Source organism: Arachis hypogaea, chromosome 5 (assembly GCF_003086295.3).
Source record: "Arachis hypogaea cultivar Tifrunner chromosome 5, arahy.Tifrunner.gnm2.J5K5, whole genome shotgun sequence".
Classification (NCBI taxonomy): Eukaryota; Viridiplantae; Streptophyta; class Magnoliopsida; order Fabales; family Fabaceae; genus Arachis; species Arachis hypogaea.
The window spans coordinates 69265255-69282847 of record NC_092040.1 but is presented as its reverse complement, the minus strand read 5'-3'; positions in this window follow the sequence as shown (position 1 = coordinate 69282847).

Below are 17593 nucleotides of genomic sequence, written 5' to 3'. Positions count from 1 at the left end.
TCATTACAAATGGCATAAAAGTCAGTAAGACAAGCTTATGGATTGGTAGAGGACGTGTTAGTGAAGGTTGATCGCCTTTACATCCCTGTTGATTTCATAATCTTAGACAGTAGGAAGGAGGAGGATGAATGCATCATCCTTTGAAGACCTTTCCTAGCCACAGCAGGAGCTGTGATAGATGTTAACAGAGGAGAATTAGTCCTTCAATTGAATGGGGACTACCTTGTGTTTATGACCCAAGAGTGTTCTTCTGTATACATGGAGAGGAAGCATGAAAAGCTTCTCTCAGTACAGAGTCAAACAAAGCCCCCACAGCCAAACTCTAAGTTTGGTGTTGGGAGGCCACATCCAAACTTTTAGTTTGATGTTGAATCCCCACATCCAAACTCTAAGTTTGGTGTTGGGAGTCTACAACATTGACCTGATCACTTGTGAGGCTCCATGAGAGCCCACTATTAAGCTAGTGACATTAAAAGAGCGCTTATTGGGAGGCAACCAAATTTTTATTTATCTAATTTTATTTTTATTTCATTGTTCTTTTATGTTTTATTAGGTTCATGATCATGTGGAGACAAAAAAAAATTACTAAAATTAAAAACAGAATCAAAAATAGCAGAAGAAACAGCACAACCTGGAGGAAGAGCTTACTGGCGTTTAAACGCCAGTAAGGAGCATCTGGCTGGCATTCAACGCCAGAACAGAGCATGGATTTGGCGTTGATCGCCAGAAACAAGCAACATCCTGGCATTTAAACGCCAGGAATACACCCTGAGGAAAGCTGGCGCTGAACGCCAGAAACAAGCATGGAACTGGCGTTCAACGCTAGAAACATGCTGCAGATGGGCGTTGAACGCCCAAAACAAGCATGAAACTGGCGTTCAACGCCAGAAACAAGCATCAATCTGGCGTTAAATGCCAGGATTGCATGCAGAGGGCATTTGACATGCCTCATTGGTGCAAGGATGTAAATCCTTGACACCTCAGGATCTGTGGACCCCACAGGATCCCCAAAAACCCTTCACCAATCACCTCAATCTCTCTTCCCCATCACCTCTTCACCACTCACATCCATCTACCCTTCCCCATAAACCCCACCTACCTTCAAAATTCAAAATCTCTTTCCCACCCAAACCCACCATAAATGGCCGAACCTACCCCCTCTCCCCTCACTATATAAACCCCTCTATCCTTCCTTATTTTCACACACCACAACCCTCTCTTCTTCACCTTGGCCGAACCCACACACCTCTACCTTTCATCCATATTTTCTTCTTCTTCTTCTCTTCTTTCTTCGTTTGCTCGAGGATGAGCAATAATTCTAAGTTTGGTGTGGTAAAAGCATAGCTTTTTATTTTTCCATAACCACTGATGGCACCTAAGGCCGGAGAAACCTCTAGAAAAGGGAAAGGGAAGACAAAAGCTTCCACCTCCGAGTCATGGGAGATGGAGAGATTCATCTCCAAAGCCCATCAAGACCATTTTTATGATGTTGTGGCCAAGAAGAAGGTGATCTCTGAGGTCCCTTTCAAGCTCAAGAAAAATGAGTATCCGGAGATCCGACATAAGATCCAAAGAAGAGGTTGGGAAGTTCTGACCAACCCCACTCAACAAGTCGGAATCCTAATGGTTCAAGAGTTCTATGCCAATGCATGGATCACTAGGAACCATGATCAAAGTATGAACCCAAACCCAAATAATTATCTTACAATGGTTCGGGGGAAATACTTAGATTTTAGTCTAAAAAATGTGAGGTTGGCATTCAACTTGCCCATGATGCAAAGAGATGAACGCCCCCACACTAGAAGGGTCAACTTTGATCAAAGATTGGACCAAGTCCTCATGGTCATATGTGTGGAAGGAGCTCAATGGAAAAGAGACTCAAGAGGCAAGCCGGTTCAATTGAGAAGACTGGACCTTAAGCCTGTGGCTAGAGGATGGTTGGAGTTCATCCAACGCTCCATCAACCCTACTAGCAACCGATCCGAAGTTACTGTGGATCGGGCCATCATGATCCATAGCATCATGATTGGAGAGGAAGTAGAAGTTCATGAAGTCATCTCTCTTGTATTCTACAAAATAGCCGAAAAGCCCTCCACCATGGCAAGGCTAGCTTTTCCTCATCTTATTTGCCATCTATGTTACTCAGCGGAAGTTATCATAGAAGGAGACATCCCCATTGTGGAGGATAAGCCCATCACTAAGAAAAGGATGGAGCAAACAAGAGAGGCCATCCACAGATCTCAAGAGATGCGTGAGGAAGCTCATCATCAAGAAATCTCGGAGATGCCTCAAGGGATGCACTTTCCTCCCAACAACTATTGGGAACAGCTCAACACTTCTCTAGAAGATTTGAGTTACAATATGGATCAATTAAGGGTGGAACATCAAGAGCACTCCATCATTCTCCATGAAATTAGAGAAGATCAAAGAGCAATGAGGGAGGAGCAACAAAGGCAAGGAAGAGACATAGAAGAGCTAAAGGACATCATTGGTCCTTCAAGAAGAAGACGCCACTAAGGTGGACTCACTCCTTATTCTTATTTTTCTGTTTTTCGATTTTTATACTTCATGTTTATCTATGTTTTGTGTCTCTACTTCATGATCATTAGTATGTAGTAACTATGTCTTAAGGCTATGAATAATTCTATGAATCCTTCACATTTCTTAAATAAAAAAATGTTTTAATACAAAAGAACAAGAAGTACATGAGTTTCGAATTTATCCTTGAATTTAGTTTAATTATATCAATGTGGTGACAATACTTTTTGTTTTCTGAATGAATGCTTGAACAGTGCATATTTTTTGATCTTGTTCTTTATTGATGAGCGGATAATTTATACGCTTTTTGGCATTGTTTTTAGTATGTTTTTAGTATATTTTAATTAGTTTTTATTACAATTTTATTAGTTTTTAGTTAAAATTCACTTTTCTGGGCTTTACTATGAGTTTGTGTGTTTTTCTGTGATTTCAGGTATTTTCTGGCTGAAATTGAGGGACCTGAGCAAAAGTCTGATTCAGAGGCTGAAAAGGACTGCAGATGCTATTGGATTCTGACCTCTCTGCACTCGAAGTGGATTTTCTGGAGCTACAAAAGCCCAATTGGCGTGCTTTTAATTGCGTTGGAAAGTAGACATCCTGGGCTTTCCAGAAAAGTATAATAGTCCATACTTTGCCAGAGATTTAATGGCCTAAACCGGCATTGCAAATCAGCTTTAGAATTTCCGGCGTTTAACGCCGGAACTGGCACAAAAATTGGAGTTAAACGCCCAAACTGGCATAAAAGCTGGCGTTTAACTCCAGAAAAAGTCTCTACACATGAAAGCTTCAATGCTCAGCCCAAGCACACACCAAGTGGACCCCAGAAGTGGATTTTTACGTCATTTACTCATTTCTGTATACCCTAGGTTACTAGTTCACTATTAATAGGACCTTTTGATATTGTATACCTACCTCATGACACATTACACGTTTCTCATTGTATCTTCTACGACATGAGTCTCTAAACCCCATGGTTGGGGTGAGGAGCTCTGCTGTGTCTTGATGGATTAATGCAATTACTACTGTTTTTCATTCAATCACGCTTGCTTCCATTCTAAGATATCACTTGTTCTTCAACTCGATGAATGTGATGATCCGTGACACTCATCATCATTCTCGCTTATGAACATGTGCCTGACAACCACCTCCGTTCTACTTTAGATTGAATGAATATCTCTTGGATTCCTTAATCAGAATTTTCGTGGTATAAGCTAGAATTGATGGCGGCATTCAAGAGAATCCGGAAGGTCTAAACCTTGTCTGTGGTATTCTGAGTAGGATTCAAGGATTGAATGACTGTGACGAGCTTCAAACTCCTGAGGGCTGGGCGTTAGTGACAGACGCAAAAAAATCACTGGATTCTATTCCAACCCGATTGAGAACCGACAGATGATTAGCCGTGCTGTGACAGAGCGCGTTGAACATTTTCACTGAGAGGATGGGAGGTAGCCATTGACAACGGTGAAACCCTACATACAGCTTGCCATGGAAGGAGCCTTGCGTGCATGAAGAAGAAGACAGTAGGAAAACAGAGATTCAGAAGATAGAGCATCTCCAGAACCTCAACCTGTTCTCTATCACTGCAAAACAAGTACTAAGTTCATGTTCTTTCACTTTTCACAATTAAATCTGATAATTATTGATATCCTGACTAAGAGTTACAAGATAACCATAGCTTGCTTCAAGCCGACAATCTCCATGGGATCGACCCTTACTCACGTAAGGTATTACTTGGACGACCCAGTGCACTTGCTGGTTAGTTGTGCGGAACTGCAAAAGCGTGATTGCAATTTCGTGCACCATTTATAAATGTTAATATTGTTGGCTCTTGAAAGAAAGATGAACAAAGAGAAATGTTATTGATAATCTGAAAAATCATGAAATTGATTCTTGAAGCAAGAAAAAGCAGTGAAAAAGCAAATGCTTGCGAAAAAAAAAGTGGCGAAAAAAATTAGAAAGAAAAAGAAAAAAGCAAGCAGAAAAAGCGAATAGCCCTTAAAACCAAAAGGCAAGGGTAAAAAGGATCAAGGCTTTGAGCATTAATGGATAGGAGGGCCCAAGGAAATAAAATCTAGGCCTAAGCGGCTAAATCAAGTTGTCCCTAACCATGTGCTTGTGGCATGAAGGTCCAAGTGAAAAGCTTGAGACTGAGTGGTTAAAGTCATGATCCAAAACAAAAAGAGTGTGCTTAAGAGCTCTGGACACCTCTAACTGGGGACTCTAGCAAAGCTGAGTCACAATCTGAAAAGGTTCACCCAGTCATGTGTCTGTGGCATTTATGTATCCGGTGGTAATACTGGAAAACAAAGTGCTTAGGGCCACGGCCAAGACTCATAAAAGTAGTTGTGTTCAAGAATCAACATACTTAACTAGGAGAATCAATAACACTATCTGAAATTCTAAGTTCCCATAAGATGCCAATCATTCTACACTTCAAGGGAAAAAGTGAGAAGCCAAAACTGTTCAGAAGCAAAAAGCTACACGTCCCGCTCATCTAATTAGAACTAAATATTCATTGATATTTTGAGATTTATAGTATATTCTCTTCTTTTTATCCTGTTTGATTTTCAGTTTCTTGGGGACAAGCAACAATTTAAGTTTGGTGTTGTGATGAGCGGATAATTTATATGCTTTTGGCATTGTTTTCGGTAGTTTTTAGTAGGATCTAGTTACTTTTAGGGATGTTTTCATTAGTTTTTATGCTAAATTCACATTTCAATACTTTACTATGAGTTTGTGTGTTTTTCTGTAATTTTAGGTATTTTCTGGCTGAAATTGAGGGACCTGAGCAAAACTCTGATAAGGAGGCTGACAAAGGACTGCTGATGCTGTTGGATTCTGACCTCCCTGCACTCGAAATAGATTTTTTGGAGCTTCAAAACTCCAAATGGCACGCTCTCAATGGCGTTGGAAATTAGACATCCAATGCTTTCCAGCAATATATAATGGTCCATACTTTATTTGAGATTAGACGACGTAAACTTGCACTCAACTCCAGTTCCATGCTGCATTCTGGAGTCAAACGCCAGAAACACGTCACGAACCAGAGTTGATCACCAAAAATACGTTACAACTTGGCGTTCAACTCCAAAAGAAGCCACTGCACGTGTAAAGCTCAAGCACAGCCTAAGCACACACCAAGTGGGCTCTGGAAGTGGATTTCTGCATCAATTACTTACTTTTGTAAACCCTAGTAGCTAGTCTAGTATAAATAGGTGGTGCACGAAATTGTGATCATCAATGGCGCCATCAACATGGTACGCACAATTGTAATCTCAACTCTTTATCACAACTTCGCACAACTAACCAGCAAGTGCACTGGGTCGTCCAAGTAATAAACCTTACGCGAGTAAGGGTCGATCCCACGGAGATTGTTGGTATGAAGCAAGCTATGGTCACCTTGTAAATCTTAGTCAGGCAGATTCAAATGGTTATGGATGATATATAAATAAAGCATAAAGATAGAGATACTTATGTAATTCATTGGTGAGAATTTCTGATAAGCGAATGGAGATGCTTTGTCCCTTCCGTCTCTCTGCTTTCCTACTGTCTTCATCCAATCCTTCTTACTCCTTTCCATGGCAAGCTGTATGTAGGGTTTCACCGTTGTCAGTGGCTACCTCTCATCCTCTCAATGAAAATGTTCTACGCACCCTGTCACGGCACGGCTAATCATCTATCGGTTCTCAATCAGGTTGGAATAGAATCTAGTGATTCTTTTGCGTCTGTCACTAACGCCCAGCCTTCAGGAGTTTGAAGCTTGTCACAGTCATTCAATCATTGAATCCTACTCAGAATACCACAGACAAGGTTTAGACCTTCCGGATTCTCTTGAATGCCGCCATCAATTCTAGCTTATACCACGAAGATTCCGATCAAGGGATCTAAGAGATAAACATTCAAGCCTTGTTTGCTTGTAGAACAGAAGGGGTTGTCAGGCAATCGTTCATAAGTGAGAATGATGATGAGTGTCACATAATCATCACATTCATCATGTTCTTGGGTGAAAATGAATATTTTAGAACAAGAATAAGCTGAATTGAATAGAAGAACAATAGTAATTGCATTAATACTCGAGGTACAGCAGAGCTCCACACCTTAATCTATGGTGTGTAGAAACTCCACCGTTGAAAATACATAAGAACAAGGTCTAGGCATGGCCGTGAGGCCAGCCCCCATCATCTAAGATAGTATAAGACTAAAGATAGCTACCAAGATAAGAATACAATTGTAAAATGTCCTATTTGTAGAGAACTAGTAGCGTAGGGTTTACAAGGATGAGTAAATGACATAAAAATCCACTTCCGGGCCCACTTGGTGTGTGCTTGGGCTGAGCATTGAAGCATTTTTGTGTAGAGAGTTCTCTTGGAGTTAAACACCAGCTTTTGTGCCAGTTTGGGCGTTTAACTCCCATTCTTGTGCCAGTTCCGGCGTTTAACGCCGGACAGTTTTGAGCTGATTTGGAACGCCGGTTTGGGCCATCAAATCTCGGGAAAAGTATGGACTATTATATATTTCTGGAAGGCCCAGAATGTCTACTTTCCAACGCAGTTGAGAGCACGCCAATTGGGCTTCTGTAGCTCCAGAAAATCCACTTCGAGTGTAGGGAGGTCAGAATCCAACAGCATCTGCGGTCCGTTTCAGCCTCTGAATCAGATTTTTGCTCAGGTCCCTCAATTTCAGCCAGAAAATACCTGAAATCACAGAAAAATACACACACTCATAGTAAAGTCCAGAAAAGTGAATTTTAACTAAAAACTAATAAAAATATACTAAAAACTAACTAAAACATACTAAAAACATACTAAGAACAATGCCAAAAAGCGTATAAATTATCCGCTCACCGGAAGTGTTTACACTATATTCGCTCAAGTGTCTAGGGTTGATTCTCTCGATTTTCTCCTAATCATGCTCTCCAAGATTTGTTCTCCGTCTAACAATCAACATTTATTCCATGCATGTGTACAAATATCATGAGGTCTTTCTTTAGGTTGTAATGGGGCTAGGGTCAAGGTGGGATGCATATTTGGTTAAGTGAGTTGAAATTTGAATCCTTGATAAGCTTGAACTTTCCACCTAACCTATGACATCCTATACAATTAAATTCTAACCTAACTACCCATTTTTCACCCTTCCACATACTCATGCATTTTCTTTCTCATTTCTTATGCATTGATTTCATTGGACTATGCTTTTTGCTTTGGGGCATTTTGTCCCCTTTTTATTTCTTTCTTTGTCTTCCCCTTTTTTTTTTCTTTTTCTATTTTTTTCTATATATATATATTTCTTTTTCTCCCTTGTTTTCTTTTTGTTTTTCTCATTTCATTTTTTTTCTATATACAAGAGCATCAATGCATAAGGCCTATACATTTGATCAATACATGAGCATGTACCCAATTCCCAATATTTTCAAATAAAATGCAAAACTACCCTTTTATTCCTCCAATTTCCCAGGATTTCCACACTTGAATGATACTCACACACACTAGCCTAAGCCAATCAAAGATCCAAATTAAGGACATTTATTGTTTTTCGCTTTAAGGCTTGTAATGTGCTAAATTAAGAACAAGGTGGGTTAAGCGTAGGCTCAAATTGGCTAACAATGGATGATAAAAGGTAAGGCTATTTGGGTAAGTGAGCTGATGAAATGATGGCCTCAATCATATAAATGCATGAATACAGGGAACAATGGACATATAGACTCGAACAAAGCAAGGATCACACTCATAGAGAGAAAACAATTTCACACAAGAAGGAGAGTAGGTGACTATAAAATGTAGCCACAAAACAAGGCTCAAAGCTCACTAGCTTGTGTTCTTAACTCAAAATCCATGTTCCAAGATATAATTCTCCATGCAAAATTGGCATCGAACTTGTTTAAAATTGGCAATGCCACGGTTGCCCCAAAGTATTGGTTTCCTAAGAAAGAGTTTCATTGTTCCAACCAAGTAAACTTATCATGCAAATGGTGTCAAACAAGACCTAATCATGCAACCTATCCTAATTACAAAGGAGTTCAAAGAACAAGAATTTATTCGGGTGTTACCTACGGAGATCGGTCGGCCGACCTCCCCACACTTAAAACTTAGCACGGTCCTCCGTGCTATAGGTTAGGCGCAATGGGTGGTCGAGTCCCGAGTGTCCCTCATCTCCAATGTCATCGCTATATCCGCTTGAAGTTTCGGTGGATGTGGAGATATCTAGTTCCTCCATAGGTGGGGTGACTACGCTTAGAAGTTTCTTCACGTGAGCATATCGGCATTGGTTACGCCTCTCATAACAGTCCAACTTCTTGTGCAGGTCTTCAAGGCGTTGGGTGGTTGATTTTTGTGGTGTGGATGATGTGGTGGTGTTGCAAGATGGTGTGGGTAGTCTAATGTCCTTGGTGAATTCCGGAGGCTTGAGGCACCTCTTGGTCGGAATAACATCGCCCTCGATCGGGATTGAGGTTCTCCTATCCTTAGCCTCTCGGTGGACGCCGGCAAATGCAACTAACTCGGTCACCATAGCAGGGAATGGTAGATTTCCCTTGGCATGAATGCGCCCCATGGATTGGCGAATGGCATGCGGAATGTTGACCGGTTTCTCGGTTAGAATGCACCATATCAATAATGCAAGCTCGGCGGTAATGGATGACCCGTGGGTGCTTGGGAGCACGTAGTGAGCTAGAATTTGGGCCCATGCCGTGGCTTCTTGAGTGAAGTAGCAGGCATCTAAACCCTTTGGTCGTTGTTTTATGGTCCCCCGAATCCAACACGCGTCGGGTAAAGCAATTACGCGGAGGATCGCGCTCCAATCGAACGCACGGTCATTGCATGCAGTCAAGACTTCTTGGTAGGCATCATATCCATCCAGCAACGGCGCCATTTTGATAAACAAAATTTAGCATGTCGATTTAGAATTCAATGATGAATATGATCGTGAGTATAGTCTAATCGACACTTAAACTTCGCATCAAACAATCCTACAATCTATAACCGAGAGTACTAGTTTCCCGAGTCGTCCTCCCTTGAAATTGCTAGAGTGTGCATCTTATTGATTAGAAAGCCTTGTTATGATTCCTTGAAGGTTTTAGCAAAATAGAAAACAAACAATCAATCCTTAAAAGACTTGGCTTAGGGTTGGCATTAGAAATTCTATCCTTATAGTTCTTTCAATGATGACAACAATTAGGTCTTGCTTCATTTAGTTAACCCCTAGGCATAGAGGAAAGTCAAATGAGAGTAATCAACTTGAGTCACAAGTCCTAGCTTTACCTTATGGAAATCTAGCTTTAGTGTACTCCAAGTCAATTAGCAATCCCTAATTATAATTCAACAATTGACACAACTATTCAACTTCTTCTAATGGCCCAAACCCTATGCCAAGTAAGAAACTTTTACTCCATAACTAGTGTTGGCATTTCATCAAACATTTGGTGAGCAAGAGTGAAAGTCATAGTAAAATTGAGAAGAAAGTAGAATTAAAAGTATTTCAACACAAGGAACTAACAACAATTAACAAAGAACAACAATGGAAATGAGATTCTAAAGGAAATTGATTAAATCCACAATTACAAGATTGAATCTAAGATCTATGAGAATTGAGCAATTACAAACACTAATGTAGATTGGAGAAGAAGATCTATGACATAAACAAAATGAATTGAGAATTGCAAGGGATCTCACCAAAGAGTGAATGAAAATTCAGAAATTAGATGAAGATGAACCCTAATGAGAGCTTGGAATCTCTCTCCTTCTCCACAAGTGTAACTAACTATCTTCCAAAATATCTAGAATCTAGAAAATGAGCTAAAAGTCCCTTAACCCTTGTTCCTTTGGTCTTTTTATGCTTTTCCCGCCAGGGCACTTTCCCAAAATGGGATTCCCAACTACCTCCATGCCCAAGTCACGTGGCTCTTTAAAAAATCATATTCGAACATCGGCGCGCACGCGCAATGTACGCGTGCGCGCCACCGGGCATCTTGTAATGTGCGCGGAGGCGTAATGTACGCGTGCGCGCCCACTAAAATCATGGCCTAGCCGCTACGCAAACCGGCTCGTGGCTTGGCTCTTGGCTTCGACTTCTAGCTTCTCAATCCACGCAGATGCATCAAGTGCGCGCACGCGCCTATGCTGAGATTTCCAAAGTTCAATTCTCATGCTCTCTTCCTTTGCACCCGTCTTTCTTCTCTCTTCCGGTCCATCCCTGCCCTATATTCTGAAACCACTTAACACACAGGTCACGACATCGAATGGCATCAAGAGAAGATTAGAAATGTATCTAATTTAGTGCAAAATAGGCATGTTTTCATCCATGAGGCAAAATTAGGAACGGAACACAAAGTCTTGTATTTTCATCTAGAAAGCGTGCGGAATAATTGATAAAACCCCTGAAATCAACACAAGATGAACCCTCAAAATGGGGTACATCACCATCCTGGCGTTAAACGCCCAGAATGGTGCACATTCTGGCGTTTAATGCCCAAAACTCACCCCTTTTGGGCGTTAAACGCCCAGCCAGGCACCCTGGCTGGCGTTTAAACGCCAGTTTTCCTTCTTCACTGGGCATTTTGAACGCCCAGCTATTTCTGTGTAATTCCTCTGCAGTATGAAAAATGCAAGAAGAACAGAAACATGCAATTGACACCAAACTTAAAATGAGACTAGTGTCTCAATAAGAAACATAAAATATTTTTGGTTTTTTTTTTGTAATTTTTTTGGTTTTTTCGAAAATTATGTGGAAAAAGAAAATAAAGAGATTCAAAATTTTTAATAAGAATTCCAAGAATCATGCAATGTTAGTCTAAAGCTTCAGTCTAAAGGAATTAGACATGGCTAGCCAAGCTTCAGCAGGACATTGCATTCAAGAGCTAAATTGATGAAGATCAATCAGCTTTGGTGATGATAAGAACATCACCTTGAAACACTAGAATTCATTCTTAAAAATTCTGAAAAATACCTAATCTAAGCAACAAGATGAACCGTCAGTTGTCCAAACTCAAACAATACCCGGCAACGGCGCCAAAAACTTAGTGCACAAAATTGTGATCATCAATGGCGCCATCAACACGGTACGCACAATTGTAATCTCAACTCTTTATCACAACTTTGCACAAATAACCAGCAAGTGCATTGGGTCGTCCAAATAATAAACCTTACGCGAGTAAGGGTCGATCCCACGGAGATTGTTGGTATGAAGCAAGCTATGGTCACCTTGTAAATCTTAGTCAGGCAGATTCAAATGGTTATGGATAATATATGAATAAAGCATAAAGATAGAGATACTTTGTAATTCATTGGTGAGAATTTCAGATAAGCGAATGGAGATGCTTTGTCCCTTCCGTCTCTCTGCTTTCCTACTATCTTCATCCAATCCTTCTTACTCCTTTCCATGGCAAGCTGTATGTAGGGTTTCACCGTTGTCAGTGGCTACCTCCCATCCTCTCAGTGAAAATGTTCTATGCACCCTGTCACGGCACGGCTAATCATCTGTCGGTTCTCAATCAGGTTGAAATAGGATCCAGTGATTCTTTTGCGTCTGTCACTAACGCCTAGCCTTCAGGAGTTTGAAGCTTGTCACAGTCATTCAATCATTGAATCCTACTCAGAATACCACAGACAAGGTTTAGACCTTCCGGATTCTCTTGAATGCCACCATCAATTCTAGCTTATACCACGAAGATTCCGATCAAGGGATCCAAGAGATAAACATTCAAGCCTTGTTTGCTTGTAGAATAGAAGTGGTTGTCAGGCACTCGTTCATAAGTGAGAATGATGATGAGTGTCACATAATCATCACATTCATCATGTTTTTGGGTGCAAATGAATATCTTAGAACAAGAATAAGCTGAATTGAATAGAAGAACAATAGTAATTGCATTAATACTCGAGGTACAGCAGAGCTCCACACCTTAATCTATGGTGTGTAGAAACTCCACCGTTGAAACTACATAAGAACAAGGTCTAGGCATGGCCGTGAGGCCAGCCCCCATCATCTAAGATAGCATAAGACTAAAGATAGCTACCAAGATAAGAATACAATAGTAAAAGGTCCTATTTGTAGAGAACTAGTAGCCTAGGGTTTACAAGGATGAGTAAATGACATAAAAATCCACTTCCGGGCCCACTTAGTGTGTGCTTGGGATGAGCATTGAAGCATTTTCGTGTAGAGACTTCTCTTGGAGTTAAACGCCAGCTTTTGTGCCAGTTCCGGCGTTTAACGCCGGGCAATTTTGAGCTGATTTGGAACGCCGGTTTGGGCCATCAAATCTCCGACAAAGTGTGGACTATTATATATTTCTGGAAGGCCCAGAATGTCTACTTTCCAACGCAGTTGAGAGTGCGCCAATTGGGTATCTGTAGCTCCAGAAAATCCACTTCGAGTGCAGGGAGGTCAGAATCAAATTTTCAGCCTCTGAATCAAATTTTTGCTCAGGTCCCTCAATTTCAGCCAGAAAATACCTGAAATCACAGAAAAATACACAAACTCATAGTAAAGTCCAGAAAAGTGAATTTTAACTAAAAACTAATAAAAATATACTAAAAACTAACTAAAACATACTAAAACATACTAAAAACAATGCCAAAAAGCGTATAAATTTTCCGGTCATCAATAGGACATTTTACTATTGTATTGGACATCTTGGTTCCATATCTGGATTTTTTACATCTAGGTTTTCGTTTTGGGGGCTGGCTATTCGGCCATGCCTGAACCTTGATCACTTATGTACTTTCAACGGTGGAGTTTCTACACACCATAGATTAAGGGTGTGGAGCTCTACTGTACCTCAAGTTTTAATGTAATTACTACTTTTTTCTATTCAATTCAATTTATTCATGTTCTAAGATACCATTCGTACTTCAACCTGATGGATGTGATGATCCGTGACACTTATCATAATCCATCGTTACGAACGCGTGCCTGACAACCACCTCCGTTCTACAAGCGAGAGCTAGAGTGTGTATCTCTTGGATTCTTGATGCACGACGCATGGTTGCCCTCGCCTGACAACCGAGCATTCCATTCCGTGAGATCAGAGTCTTCGTGGTACAAGCTAGAATTAATGGCGGCATTCATGAGAATCCGGAAAGTCAAAACCTTGTCTGTGGTGTTCTGAGTAGTATTCTGGGATTGAATGACTGTGACGAGCTTCAAACTCGCGATTGTTGGGCGTGATGACAAATGCAAAAGAATCAATGGATTCTATTCCGACATGATCGAGATCCGACAGATGATTAGCCGTGGCATGACAGAGCATTTGGACCTTTTTCACTAAGAGGATGGGATGTAGCCATTGACAACGGTGATGCCCTACATACAACTTGCCATGGGAAGGAATAAGAAGGATTGAAAGAAAGCAGTAGGAAAGCAGAGATTCAACAGGAACAAGCATCTCTATGCACTTATTTGAAATTCTCACCAATGATCTACATAAGTTTTTCTATCTTTATTTTCTGTTTATTTATTATCATTATTCGAAAACTTTATCACCATTTATTATCCGCCTGAATGAGATTTACAAGATGACCATAGCTTGCTTCATACCAACAATCTCTGTGGGATCGACCCTTACTCACGTAAGGTTTATTACTTGGACGACCCAGTACACTTGTTGGTTAGTGCTGCGAAGTTGTGAAGAAAGTACTGAGTTATAAATGCGCATGCCAAGTTGAGTGCCATTGTTAGAGATCACAATTTCGTGCACCAGTAGACATCCAGGGCTTTCCAGCAATATATAATAGTTCATACTTTAGTCGAGCTTAGACGACGCAAACTGGCGTTCAACGCCAGTTCCATGCTGCATTCTAGAGTAAAACGCCAGAAACACGTCACAAACCAGAGTTAAACGCCAAAAACACGTTACAACTTAGCGTTTAACCCCAAGAGAAGCCTCTGCACGTGTAAAGCTCAAGTTCAGCCCAAGCACAGACCAAAGTGGGCCCCGGAAGTGGATTTCTGCACTTAGACTTATTTCTGTAAACCCTACTAGCTAGTTTAGTATAAATAGAACTTTTTACTATTGTATTTTGATCTTGGTATCTATCTTTGGACGTTTAGTCCTTAGAACTTGGGGGCTGGCCTCACGGCCATGCCTGGACCATCACTTATGTATTTTCAATAGTGGAGTTTCTACACACCATAGATTAAGATGTGGAGTTCTGCTGTACCTCGAGAATTAACGCAATTACTATTATTGTTCTATTCAATTCAAGCTTGTTCTTGTTCTAAGATATCACTCGTACCTCAACCTGATGGATATGATGATCCGTGACACTCATTATCATCCGTCCTTATGAACACGTGCCTGACAACCACCTCCGTTCTACATGCGAAAGCTATAGTGAATATCTCTTAGATTCCTTAATCAGAATCTTCGTGGTATAAGCTAGAATCCATTGGCAGCATTCTTGAGAATCCGGAAAGTCTAAACCTTATCTGTGGTATTCTGAGTAGGATTCAGGGATTGAATGACTATGACGAGCTTCAAACTCGCGAGTGTTGGGCATAGTAACAGACGCAAAAGAATCACTGGATTCTATTCCGACATGATCGAGAACCGACAGATGATTAGCCATGTTGTGACAGAGCATTTGGACCATTTTCACTGAGAGGATGGGAAGTAGCTATTGACAACGGTGACCCCATACATACAGCTTGCCATGGAAAGAAGTAAGAATGATTGGAGGAAGGCAATAGGAAAGCAGAGATTCAGAAGGGACAAAGCATCTCCATACACTTATCTGAAATTCCCACCAATGATATACATAAGTATCTCTATCTTTATTTTATGCTCTATTTATCGTTATATTCGAAAGCCATTATAACCATTTAAATCTGTCTAACTGAGATTTACAAGATGACCATAGCTTGCTTCATACCAACAATCTCCATGGGATCAACCCTTACTCACGTAAGGTTTATTACTTGGACGACCCAGTGCACTTGCTAGTTAGTTGTGCGAGGTTGTGACAAAGTATAATTCACGTTTGAGAACTCCAAGTCTTTGGCGCCATTGTTGATGATCACAATTTCGTGCACCAAGTTGATGGCGTCGTTGTCGGGGATTGTTTGAGTTTGGACAACTGACGGTTCATCTTGTTGCTCAGATTAGGTAATTTTCCTTTATTTTTTTTCAAAAAGTTTTCAAAATTTTTTTTTCAAAAATTTTTTCTCTGTTTTCATTTTTCTAAAAATAATTTTCGAAAAAATACAAAAAATTATAAAATCATAAAAACCAAAAAAAAAAATTGTGTTTCTTGTTTGATTCTAGTGTCAATTTTTAAGTTTGGTGTCAATTGCATGTTTTTAAAATTTATGCATTTTTTTTCGAAAAATTCATGCATGGTGTTCTTCATGATCGTCAAGTTGTTCTTGATAAGTCTTCTTGTTTGATCTTCTTATTTTCTTGTTTTGTGTTTTTTCTTGTTTTTCATATGCATTCTTGCATTCATAGTGTTCTTGCATGCATCATTGGTTTTGATCCAAAATTTTTATGTTTTGGGTCATATTTGTATTTTTCTCTGTCCTCATTAAATATTCAAAAATGAAAAAATATATCTTTCCCTTATTTCTCTCAAAAATTTCAAAATCTTTGGGTTAACTTAGTCAAAAAAATTTTAAAATAAGTTGTTTATTGTTAATCAAGTCAAGATTTCATTTTGAAAAATCTTATCTTTTCAAATCTTTTTCATTTTTTATTTATTTTCGAAAAATTTTTAAAAATGATTTTCAAAATCTTTTTCTTAATTTCATTTCAAATTTTCGAAAACTTTGCTAACAATTAATGTGATTGATTCAAAAATTTGAAGTTTGTTACTTTCTTGTTAAGAAAGGTTCAATCTTTAAGTTCTAGAATCATATTTTTTAGTTTTTTGTTAGTCAAGTAATCAATTTCAATTTTAAAAATCATATCTTTTCAATCATATCTCTTTCAAAATCAATTTCAAAAATCTTTTCCAACTCCCTATCTTTTCAAAATTGATTTTCAAATCTTTTTCAACTAACTAATTGATTTTTTTTTGTTTTATTATTTCTTATCTTTTTCAAAACCACCTAACTACTTTTCTCTCTCTAATTTTCGAAAATCACCTTCCTCTTTTTCAAAATTCTTTTAATTAACTAATTGTTTCAAATTTTAATTTTAACTTTATTTCTTCTCTTAATTTTCGAAAATCACTAACTTTTTTTTTTCAAAAATAATTTTTGAAATTCTATCCCTCTCATCTTCTTCTATTTAATTATTCATTTACTAACTATTCTCTTCATCTTAAAATTCAAACCCTCTCTTCCTCTCTGTGTTCAAATTTTTCTGTTTTCCTTCTTCTATTCTTTTATTCTTCTACTCACATAAAGAAATCTCTATACTGTGACATAGAGGATTCCTCTTCCTTTTCTGTTCTCGTCTTTTTCATATGAGCAGGAGCAAGGAAAAGGACATTCTTGTTGAAGCAGATCCTGAACCTGAAAGGACTCTGAAGAAGAAGCTAAGAGAAGCTAAAGCACAACAATCCAGAGAAAACCTTACATAGAATCTCGAAAAAGAAAGAGACGTGGCCGAACCCAATAACAATGGTGGAGGCGCAAGGAGGATGCCTGGTGATTATACTACACCTACTTCCAATTTTTATGGAAGAAGCATCTCAATTTCTACCATTGGAGCAAACAATTTTGAGCTGAAGCCTCAACTAGTTGCTCTAATGCAACAGAACTGCAAGTTTCATGGACTTCCATCAGAAGATCCCTACCAGTTTTTAACTGAGTTCTTGCAGATTTGTGATACTGTTAAGACAAATGGAGTAGATCCTGAAGTCTACAAGCTCATGCTTTTCTCTTTTGCTGTAAGAGACAGAGCTAGAACATGGTTGGACTCACAACCTAAAGATAGCCTGGACTCTTGGGATAAGCTAGTCATGGCCTTCTTGGCTAAGTTCTTTCCTCCTCAAAAGCTGAGCAAGCTTAGAGTGGATGTTCAGACCTTCAAGCAAAAAGATGGTGAATCACTCTATGATGCTTTGGAAAGATACAACCAGTTGACCAAAAAGTGTCCTTCTGACATGCTTTCAGAGTGGACCAT